The sequence below is a fragment of the Castor canadensis genome, chromosome 3 (assembly GCF_047511655.1).
Source record: "Castor canadensis chromosome 3, mCasCan1.hap1v2, whole genome shotgun sequence".
NCBI classification, from domain to species: domain Eukaryota; kingdom Metazoa; phylum Chordata; class Mammalia; order Rodentia; family Castoridae; genus Castor; species Castor canadensis.
In genome coordinates, this window is record NC_133388.1 from 183,967,911 (window position 1) to 183,979,971 (window position 12,061).

At 38.0% G+C, this 12,061-nt stretch overlaps 1 long non-coding RNA gene across 1 annotated transcript; it reads left to right on the forward strand.

Annotated features, from left to right (window-relative positions):
* Positions 1 to 44: 44 nt before the first annotated feature.
* Positions 45 to 10,917, forward strand: LOC141421733 (uncharacterized). The gene is made up of 5 exons (XR_012446422.1): positions 45 to 4,717; positions 4,998 to 5,110; positions 5,469 to 5,528; positions 5,602 to 5,716; positions 9,458 to 10,917. It is a non-coding gene; the product is annotated as an uncharacterized lncRNA (long non-coding RNA).
* Positions 10,918 to 12,061: the final 1,144 nt, after the last annotated feature.

Genomic DNA, 12,061 nt, shown 5'->3' on the forward strand with positions numbered 1-12,061 from the left:
CATCAAATATTTTAACAGGAAACTTGAGTCAGGAAATTGGTTTGTGGTTAGGCACACAGAGCAGCAGCATCACCTGACATAGTGTGAACGAGTTAGTGTGAGAAATGCAGCTAGAGCTGGGTATCTTGGCACACAAGCCCAAAGTTATGTCAAACATAATGACTTATCTGCTTTGCTGGCACCTAAAACTACCTCTGAGCTGTCCCACAGAACCCCTGGAAAAATCACAGACACTTGTTCTTTCACTCAAAGAAGTGATATGGATTACTGGAAATGTTCCTAATGACAAGATACATGGGATGCATTGTCAAGTCTACAGAGATTCATAGGATTCTCTAGGTTAAATGTGTGTGGTACAGTGTTATTAATGTGCAGATTTAAAATTGTATTGTCCATGTGTAGGATCTAGAAAACTGAGTGTTTCTGCCGCCCATGATCAGGTTTCTATGTGCCAGAGTCCTGATTTTTTTTTTTTTTGCCCAATACTAGAAAACAGTGTACTGTCATTGGCTATAACTTTAGTTGTTTAAAAAAAAGTTAATGTGATTATAACTTTAGTTCTTTAATTTGAACCCAGCATATTTTAGGCCAGTAGTTTTCTCCTGGGGGTTCATGTCACTTGCCTATTCAGTTTTGTTAATATGCTGGTGTTTAGAATCTGCTGTAGATGAACTGAATTTATATACTTTGTAGTCTTTATGTTTTGGGTAAATTCTAATGATGTGCTAGGTATAAATGTCAGCTCATGTGTCAGGATTTTTATGTTATATCTAAAAATGCTTTCTCTGTAAAAATTTTATATGTGTGTGTATAAACTTTCATAGATTACATGTACTTTTACATTCTTTAAAAATACTATTAAGAGCTGGTGGAGTGGCTCAAGTGGTTGAGCACCTGCCTAGCAAGTGCAAGGCCCTGAGTTCAAGCCCCAGCACAACAACAACAACAAAAAAATACTGCTAAAATATTGTGTTGACAGGTATTTTGTCTAAAACTTTTTTGGGTTGACTTTCTTTTGTTATTTATGCCATAGTAACAACTAGATGTGCTTGTCAATTGCATTATTCTTGTAATACACTCTATTCAGACCATTTTTGCTTTTGAAAAAGAGCAATAAGTGAACGAAAGGCACTTTTAATGGTTTTTTTTTTGTCATCGATGGATTTTTTTTAATGCTTGCTTTGTTTTACTCTTGAGACCTTCATGAAATGCTTGCAGTCAGCTACTAGTCAGAGTGTCTCATCTTCAACAAATGAACTCTTAAAGCTTGGTTGCAAAGGACCATACCAGATACTCTGGAATACAGATTCTGATGACTTTGTTTAAACAACGATGAGAGTCTACCATTGGAGTATATCAGAGGTTCCAGACATCTAGTGGACAAGCAGATGTATTCATGAGAGAACTAATCCAAGGTCGAGTGGAACAAGAATTAATTATGGTAGTTCTTCTTAATCTCCAGACCTACAGTAGAAGCCTGAAATGAGGACAGAACCAACATTGGATGCTTAATGCACTAAAGCCATCACTTGTGCAGTTTGAGGCACAACAGCAGAACTAGCATGAAGTTCTTTTTCTTCTTCACGTTTTCACAGATAGAAGATCCATTCTTACTACAAGTCTTAGCAGTGTCCATTCTGTAGATCCTAGCAATTTAGGCATGGAATTTTTTTCTTATTAAGTGAAGAACTTTCATTTTGTGTTTAAAGGCAACACTTGACAGCTTCTCTTTGGCAGATCTGAATTGTGTCATTACTCTTGAGCTTTGGGACCATTATTAATTAAAATAAGGGTTACTTGCAGTGACTGTTGATCGGATAACCAAGATGGCTACTCTGTGACTAATGGGTGGGTTGTATATTTAATGTACATATGCTGGACAAAGAGGTGATTTACATCCTGGGTGGGATGAAGTGAGATGGCATAGATTTTATCATGCTACTCAGAATTGCATGCAATTTAAGACTTTTGAATAGCTTATTGATGGACTCTTCCACTTAATGCTTTTGAACTGTGGTTGACTGTTGATAACTAAAACGATTGAAAGTGAAACAATGGGCAAGGGGAGAATAATTAATGTACATAGAACTGAATGTGCAAATAAGGAATGGCTGTGATTTTTGTTTAAGTACTTACTGTTTTCCAGATGTAAGGACTCCCTTTCACTTTCTCTCAGCTACAGGCCAGAGGGCTTTGTCTTCCACAAAGTAACACTATGTGTCAGAGACCAGTGGAAAATTCTTAGGCTAGGCTTCTGATGGCACTGCTTAAGTAAACGTGGGACCATCCGTATCAGTGCACTGAGTCAGGATTTCTGAGACATGGGTTCCTGAGACTGCTAAGGCAGGATCAAGTGGAACAAGGGTTAATTATGTAGGGCAGAGTGAACAGATGGTGGGGGATTGGGGGCTTTCTTTGCAATAGGGTCTTTGCTGTAATGTTCTAGTTTCTGGATGCAAGGAATCCCTTTCTTTTCTCTTAAACTATCTATCACTCAACATAATTCCACAGATTGTGTTCACTTCTTGTCAGCAGAAGTGAAACTTTTCTCTCTTCCACCCTGACTCACCCTTTCAAAATTCAGACATTCTTACTGAGTATTCTCATTTTCATGGCAGTATAGTTATCTGCATAGATTCAGCAGGCGTCCGTCTTTCTTGTCAGCAGGACATAATTGGAAACATTGGCAATCCGTGAAGGTGTTGCCTGGAAGGCCATGTGTGAGAATGACTCTTCCATAATCAGATTTGGGCAGACACTTTCAGGAAACAGGGCTGACTTCATGGAGCCAATGCTTACAAAACTCCTCTTGGGAGGACTGTCCTGCTCCCTGTCTTTACAGGGTTCCCAGCCTTGCAGGTGAGAAAGGCAGTGACTTCCCAGCAAGCCCAGGAATCTTGGGCTACTTGGGGACCTCCAGAAGAGAGAAATTCCTGCCAGAGTAATAGGTTCTGCAGGTGAAAGGTGAGGGGGAGCTCCCAGCATGGCTTCTGAGTCTCAAGAGGCTTTGAAAGTGCAGTTTGGGATTGTTTATGGAAACTTCCAGCAGAGCAAATGTAAGATCAATATGGAAGTTGCCATTCTTGCTGCACCTGTGCCAACAGCCGGGGCAAATCTAATGAGGCCAGCCTTCCTTAGTGACCAAGGATCATCTTTCTTCATGACTGCCTTTGATCAAAAGTGGGGGTGGGAGGCCATGGAACCAAAATTTGTGTTTCAGTGGGATATTATATCATGTCCTTCTGGAGTATGAGATTCTAGCCCTGTGCCTTTGTGTTTGAGCTATTTTGTCCTCTTTATAAGATGCATGTAACTGATGGGTATGCAAATCCTGTCTTGTCTGATAGATTTAGCTGCCTTCTCTCTGTGGGCAAGTCAGTTTGGGTACTTACATGTGGATTGGAGTTGAATCTGTTACCCTGCACAAATTGCCTACCCTCACCAAATTTTCAATCTTGTTAGTTTCTTTCAGTATCTTGCTAGCACTGTCTAACTAGCCTCCTTATTTGTCTCTTTTCCTCTTTACTCTGTGAACCAAAACCTGTCTCCCCAGATCCTTCCTGAGACCATGGCTTGCCTTGTCTAGGTCCAGCTTCTGAAGAATCACTATGATTTTGCTATAGATTGTAAAGACCCATCATCGCAGCAGGCTGTGCATGAGCTATATTTTCCTCTGGACAGGTAATTCACAGTACCACTAAGCAAGTCTGCTGAAATGCTTGGGTGATACATGTCCTAGTAGGAAATGTAGTGCAGACTCTATTCAATGTCCCCAAAAGCATGAGAATTCTCAAGGAGCAATGCTGCATAGCCAGAAGGCTTTATCCACCAATTTTGGAATTCCCTAAGAGGGGCATTCTGGGATTCTGCTACCTTACTTTAATACGTCCTTTTTCATTAATGTTTCTCTTTTTCACTCCAGGCAGCCTACTTTTACAATATTTGTTCCAAAGTACACTTAACCTACTGACCTTTGCCAACATAGCCACCCAACAGATGGCTCTTTGGCTGGTTTGCCTAAACCACTAGCCCCTCCAATCTACATGAACATCCTGCATTTTCATTTGTCTGTTCCTTTGTGGATCCAGAATTCCAACCATGTGCCTAAGCACAAACCAACTTCCCTGCCTCAACTTTTTGCTAGTGAGTATTAAATGTAGTCCATGAAATTTAAGAACCAGCCCCTCCCCCATATACATCCACACCCCTGTTTTAGCATGGCGTCCTCCTTCCACAGAGTTGAACTCCGTCACTTGGAACATATCTCTAAATTGACTAGATCTTTTCTCTCATCTTGCATGAATTGCCAATGCTTACCAGATTTTCTATTCTTACATTTTCCTGAAGCATCTAAGTATATTAAAAAAAAACAGTCTTCAAAGTAACCTTTCATTTCTTCTCTTTCTTAATTTAATTTACTGAGACCTAAATCCTGACTGTCCTGATGCTTATTGGGACTCTAGTTGCCTTGGAGCTGGTTTTATCCTCTAGCATATGAAGAATTGCTGAAGCTGAAGCTTGAGAACTTGTTATAAACCTGCAAGGCCTTACCATCCATCTGACTGCTCATTGCCAACCCTCAACCTGTACAAGCCACTGTTCGAGCTTCTACGAAAGTCCAGTGAAATTCTCAGTTCATGGGTTCCCTGATTGCCAAAGTAACTATCACTGTGGACCTCACAATCAATTCAATTAACATCTTAGCTTCAAAAACTCAGTAAGTATTGAGAGAACAGATTGGCAATTTGCTATGGTTTGAACATAGTTTGAGTTTGTCCCCAAACTTTCATGTCCTGGAAGCTTGGTCCCCAGTGTGGCATTGTGGAAGTGGTGGACTCTTTAAGAGTTGGGATCTGGTGGAATGTAGTTTGGTTATAAGAGCACCACCCTTTGAAGGCATTGTGCTACTCTTGAGAGAATGGGTTGTTACAAAACAAGTTCAGTTGTCTTGGATCCTTGTCTTACTTCCTGTTCCACTATGTGACCTCTCCCTCTAGCACGTTTTTCCACCTTGATGCCATCCACCATGTTGTGATATAGCAGGAAGATCCTCACAAAAGCCAGGCAGATGAAAATACCATGCTCTTGGACCTCCAAAGCTGTGAGCCAAGTAAATAAACCTTTTTTATATATTACCCAGCATTAGGTATTTTGTTATGGCAACAGATAATAGACTAAGAAACAGATAATTACCATTCCATAAAGATGTAACTCCAACCACAACCTCTGTGACAACTAGTTTAAGCATTTCAACTAGAACCTTCTCAGCATTGACTTCCAACTAAGTGGGGACCTAATCAATAATTGCCAGATTCCATAACTTTTGCCCCCCCTTCTAATTTAGGACCAGCTATAGAAAATTCAAATATGTACTCTTAACCAATTGGGTGGCCTACTTTTCTCTAACTTTCCTATACCAACAGTCTTCAATTAAGCATAGTGAAGTCCTCCCTTTTTCCTCATTACAGAGCTTCTCATTACTCTGTCTGCATTTGAGTCTCTGAAAAACAGAACTAATGGATGGTGGGGTAAGTCTTATGTTTAATAAACTCTGAATAAATTTCATTTGTTCTTATTTGAATGATCTCCATTTATTTCTAGTTTTCTCAGAGGTTCCACCAAGAGAGTTGATCTGCTTATCATCATAAACCCCCAGCTTCCAACCCAGTATGGAACCTGCCTTGCTGCTTGCTGCTTATCAAGTCCACAGTGATTGGTAAGTCAGCACCAGATCTGACCTCTGCTTTTTTTTTGTTAAGTTCCTTAAGTGCTAGTTAATTAATTAATACCTGAGTTTGTTACCCTGGTTTTGTTATCAGTTCCCATTTGTTTGGTGTCCTTAAAGAACCAAGCCAATCTTTTAATCCTTTTTGCTATTATTTGTGTGACTGCTTGGTGTTATGCTGTCTGAAAGTGTGGTTTGTCGTAAGAAGCATCACAGGGTAGAAGAGAGACTGTTGTTAGTGCCAGCTGCACAGACTAGTAAGCCTTAGTTCCTAACTCACATACTGTGCTCTCATCAGTTCTTCCTAAAACCAATTGCATTCCTGTAATGGACCTTTGTTCTGCCTTCTCAAGTGTGCTGTAAGCATGCAGACATTTTTTGGCCTTTGCCTGGGGAGTACAATGCATTACAAGAGTCATGCCTGGGGGCTCACTGAAGTCCTTCCTATTTTACCCACCCTCCAACAAGAGGTAGAAGATTTATAAATGTTTCTTTTGATTCAGGTTTAGTGCAGTATGTAGATGATTTCCTACTGTGTCCAGTGAATAAGAAAGCATGTAAAAACACATTCCATTCACTTGCTTTTAGCCCTCACTAAAAAAATCATATTTAAAAGATAAATTATAAAATTTCCAGAGCACAGCTCATTATTAGAGACATGACCTATGGAGAAAAAAGCATTCTCTCCTGAGAGCTCAGACTAAAAATTTACCCTTTCAGAAGGGCAAATGCATGTTGCAGACAATGGGTGCCATGTTTTCTGTGATTTTAACATCTGTTTTATATTGATTAAGTCCTTAGTCAGAGACTCTAATCTGGGAGCACAAACACAAGAAGGCCTTCCATAACCAGAAAAGGCTCTTCAACATGCCCCCTCCATAGTAATCTCCAGTTACAAAAAGCCATTTCTTTAATTTGTGCATGAATGATCTGGACATGACCTTAGGATTTATGACTCAACAGGAACCATCATAAGCATCTTATTTACTATTGCCTCACATCTGAATTTCTTCCAAAGGCTTACCTCCTTATGTGGCGAAATAGGTGCAAACTCAGTGATTCTGTGGAAGTAGGTCTAGGCTCTCTGCTTGACCTAATGGTTCCTCTTGAATCATAAATATTATTACTTAGTGCATGGAACACTTTTCAGCCAGTTGGTTACCCTCTAGCACTCTCCTCTTTACATTACTGTCTACCTTTGCAACACACTGAATTCTGATGCTGTCGTGAAAATAAGGGCACCTCCATGATTTTCTTCAGCTAGAGAATGCTCACGTGAATTAGGGATCTCATTGAGAAATGTGACCTAACATTGTGTTGATGGATTATACCTCAAAACTGACACTGAAGGTTATCAAGAAGGATATGATATCAGTCATTGAAAATAGGTCTGTAGAATATAATTCTCCACCTGAAAGAAAATCAGCCCAGATGACAGAACTTACACATTAAGAGTCTGTCAACTAGCCATGTTGCAGAGTGACTATATGTATAGACCACAGATAGCTTTTTGAGCCATACAAAAAATGAAATGTCATACATTTCAAGCACCTTGGTATGCTTGAAATCTATCAAGGTTTCTCACCTCACAAATCATAACACGTGATACTTCTAAAAAATGGACAGCAGGTTAAGGAACTTTTAGGTGTACTCCTGTTACCTCACAAGGTGACTGTTAGAAAGGCCAAGATCCTCACAAAGAGAGAGTATGTTAAAGGAAGTGCTCTTGCAGATCGTTATGCTAAAGAAACTGCCTTCACCAAGGTTATGATCCTATGTAAACCCTCAAAGGGCAAATCCCTGGGAGATTTTGAAAAGAAAGAATGGGAGAAATCCTCATTTTATCCTTCACTGAGATCATCTCTGGCACTCTCATGATGGTCTTTTGTGACTTGACCTTTTCTAAAGGTTGTTGACTATATTTCTTCATGAAACTACTCATCATTGCACATATTGATTAATGTATTAAGTCACCATGAGTGAGGAAGCTTTAACCTGATGACTGAGGTTATTTTCAGGCCATGTATCACCTGTCAATACCATAATCCTGGAAAAATTGTCAAGGTGGGACACAACCAGGACCCAAAGCCTCAGTGGCCTGTTGAATACTTTCAGATGGATTTCATCCAACTTCTGACCTTCACAGGATTTGGATATGCACTCGTTATTGGCTGTCTATTTTCATGCTGTATAGGCTGTAGCATCATCTTGCCTAAAAACTATGGTCCTTACAGTAACTAAAAATAACTTGATTTTATTTCCAATCTGGGACATCCTAAATTTTACATCAAGTGGGACATTCGCTTAAGAGTAACAATTATAAGAACTCTGGAAAACATTACTCCTTACTCAGAAATTAATATTGTCCTTACCGCCCTTCTGGAAAGACCAATGATATTCTTAAACTAAATTAGCAAAACTTTCAGAAACTCTTGAGATCCCTTAGCCAAATGTGCCCCCACTTACTCTTCAAATAGTCAGCTCACTCAAGGACACTTTCATATCCCCCTCTAAATTTGCACCCACAGGGTGATGCACTTACAGATTTTTCTCTCTCCTACTATGCTACTTATTGCATAGTGATATGGGAACATATTACAAAGGTCTTATACACTATACCTAGTCATGTCACTAATGGGTAAAAGCTACCTTCCTACAACATTTTTCTTAACTGCCTCTTCATTATCTTCAACCAGAATCTTTCATTTCTTGGGAGATATTGGAGAAAAATTGTTCTTTATTTCATTGAAAGGAACCGTTAGGGACCACTAACACTAAATAAAGTAGTAAAACTCCAGACAGTTAAATCTTGGGTTAATTTAGAATTCCACCCTATCGGAAGAGTACTCCAATAGGACATTCAACTTGATGAGTCTCAGGGAATCAGTAGACACAGTAATCTTTGAAAAGAAATACTGACCCACAACCTTTGTAACAAGCAGATGACTTAAGACAATGGACATTTTTTGTCAGAAGTGTTGAAATGAGACTCTTGTCTAATTTTGTTTTTTAAAAAATTCTTCTTGCTTGGGCTAGAGGTGTAGCTCAAGGGGTAGAGCATTTATCTAGCATACACAATGACATAAGTTCAAACCCCAGTACTGCCAAAACCCCCCTTACTTGATAATAATCATCTTTCTTTCATAATGACTCATGGTTGTCATTCACATGTAATAGCCCCTCTTCTCTTTTCTTCTCTCCTTATTATAATTATTATGTGTGAACATACTCATTTTAATGCCACTTTTAGATTATCACAAACACAGCCACTGTCTTTAGTTTTACTGACTTTTGGATATTCTATACCATCACCTGATTACATTCAGAAACCTCTGGCAATTCCAGTCTCACCAAATGAGACCACAGGATTTATGGCTAGTGGTGATAGTCAGCCTATGACTTTACCAGTGTCTGTCTGTACTAGAAAGAAGCCTAATTACTCAGATATATTGATACTATGTAATTCTAAATTGAACTGAATAACCTTCTTAGAGCAGTGGGCAAAATATTTGCCATGTGGAATGGATTCATAGTGATCCAAATATGTAACTCCTCTAGTAATATGTCAATTCTGAGAGCAGTGCTGCCTACATCAAAAGATACTCATTGACCAACCCCTTAGAATCTCATAGACTTGTAATAAAAACGGGATACAACTTCTGTCTGTTTGTTATAGTTGAACTTTTTTATCTTACTATTTCTCTCTCTCTCTCTCTCTCTTTTTTACTTCAGCATAGTTATTGAAGGCACCTGAACTTCAGGATTCTAAAACAACTGACCTTTGTTTTCACTTCTCATCAGATGAGTCAATTTATTTTATAGCACCAACACCAGCAAGTGACTGTTAGAACCTCCTTCATCCCATTCAGCAGATTTATGATTGTCCCTTAGTTGGTTGGCAATGATTATATTCATTCATCTTGAACAAAAAGACTGACAATGTTGAACTTTACTTGAGGTCTGTATTCCAAGAAAACAAGGATGGTTAAGAAATACATCAAGCATTTTTGTTTTAAGAAGAGACTTCCATTAACAACCCTTCTCTATAAAATTCACATAAAACTCCCAGTTCACTTTTTGTTATGACTCCAATAAAACTCATGTGTATAGACATCTGTGATTAACTGATTTTTGACAAAGATGTTAAGATGTTAAGACCACTCAAGGGGAATGAATAATCTTTTCAACAAATAGCTCTAGAACCACTGGATAGCCACAGGTAAAAAATAAAGTTGAATTCTTACTCCATAAGATACAAAAAATTAACACAAGATGAATCAAATACCTAAAGATAAGATTGTAGATGTCTTAGAAGAAAATAAGTAAATCTTCATGACCTCAGATGTGATGAATTTTGTGATGACACTCAAAGTATAAGCAGCAGCAGAAAAAAAAACTCTTAAATTGAGCTTGATCAAAATTTTTTTTAAAATTGTGCTTCAAAATATACTCAAGAAAGTGAGCTCTGTACAATACATCAAGAGAAGTAACAATTGTTAACTTACAGGTGGCCAATGTTGGTGCACCCAACTTCATCCAACATATTACTAGACTTAAAAAGACAGATAAACTACACAGTGATATCAACAGGGATAGTGGGAGACTTTAGTTCTTTTCTACCAACAAATAGGTCATCCAGACCAAAAAAAACCAATAAAGAGGCATTATCTATCCTCAAATGGACCTGATAGATTTCTACATAGTATTCCACTCTGCAACAGCACGATACTCATTCTTCTCATCAGCCCATGGAACTTTCTCCAAAATCGGCTGTATTTTAGGTCACAAAGCAAGTCTTAACAAATATAAGAAAATTGAATAACCCCCTGCAAATTGACAACAGAACAAAACTAGAACTCAACAACATAAGAAACAGCAGGAAATACCCAAAACGCCTGGAGACTGAACAACATGTTGCTCCATGATCAGTGGGTTATGGAAGAAATAAGGCCAGAAATAAAAAAGTTCCTGGAATGTAATGAAAATGAAAGCACAACCTATCAGAACCTTTGGGACAAAGAAAGGGAGTACTAAGAGGAAAGTTTAAAGCCATGAGTGCATATATTAAAAACACAGAAAGATCTCAAATCAAAGACTTAATGCTGCATCTTAAGTCCTAGAAAAACAAGAACAAGGTAAACCCCCCCCCAAAAATAGGAGAGAAACAATAAAAATAAAGGCCAAAATCAAAGAAATAGAGACCAAAAAAAAAAAAAAAAAAACAAAGAACCAACAAAACAAAAAATGATTCTTTGAAAAGATAAATAAGATGGATAAACCACTAGCAAATCTGACTAAAATGAGGAGAGAAAAGATCCAAATTAAAAAAGATTAGAAACAAAAGAAGGAGATTACAATAAGCATCAAGGATATCCAGGGAATCATTAGGGGTGACTTTGAAAACCTATAGTCAAATAAATTGAAGAATCTAAAAGAAATGAACAAATTTCTTGACATTTATGACCATCCAAAATTGAACCAAGAAGAAATAAATCACCTAGATTGATAACAAGCAATGGAACTGAAGCAGCAACAAAGAGTATCCCAAAAAAGAAATACAAAGGACCTGATTGACTGCTAAATTCTACTAAACCTTTAAAGAACAACCAATACTGACACTTCTCAAACTTTTCCATGAAACAGAAAGGGAAGGAACATTGCCAGACTCATTTATGAAACCAATATTACAGTCATTCCAAAACCAGACAAGAACACAAAAACAAAAAAGAGAATTATAGGCCAACCTTGTTAATGAAGTTAGATTTAAAAATCCTCAATAAAATGCTGGCAAACCAAATTCAACAACATATCAAAGCTATCATACACCATGATCAAGTCAGTTGCATCCCAGGGATGCAGGGATGATTCAACATAGGAAATCATTAAACATAATATTGCATATTAACAGAAACCACAGAGACATCTCAATAGACGTAGAAAAAGGCTTTGTCAAAATTCATCCTTTCATGATAAAAGTTCTGATGAAAATAAGCATAGAGGGAATGTACCTCAATGTAAGAAAAGCTATATATGCAAGCCTGTAACAAACATCCATACTAAGTGAGGAAAAAATTGAAGCCATTTTTCATAAAGTCAGGAATGAGACAGAGGTGTTCAACATAGTGTTGGAATTCCTAGCTAGAGCAATAAGACAGGAAGGCAAAAAAGAATTCAACAAGGAATAGAAGAAGTCAAGCTATCCCTATTTGCAGATGACATGATCCTATACCTGAAAGACCCTAAAAACTCCTAGACACCATAAACAGGTTTAGCTAAGTAGCAGAATACAAAATCAATTTAAAAAGATCAGTAGCCTTTCTATACACCAACAATGAA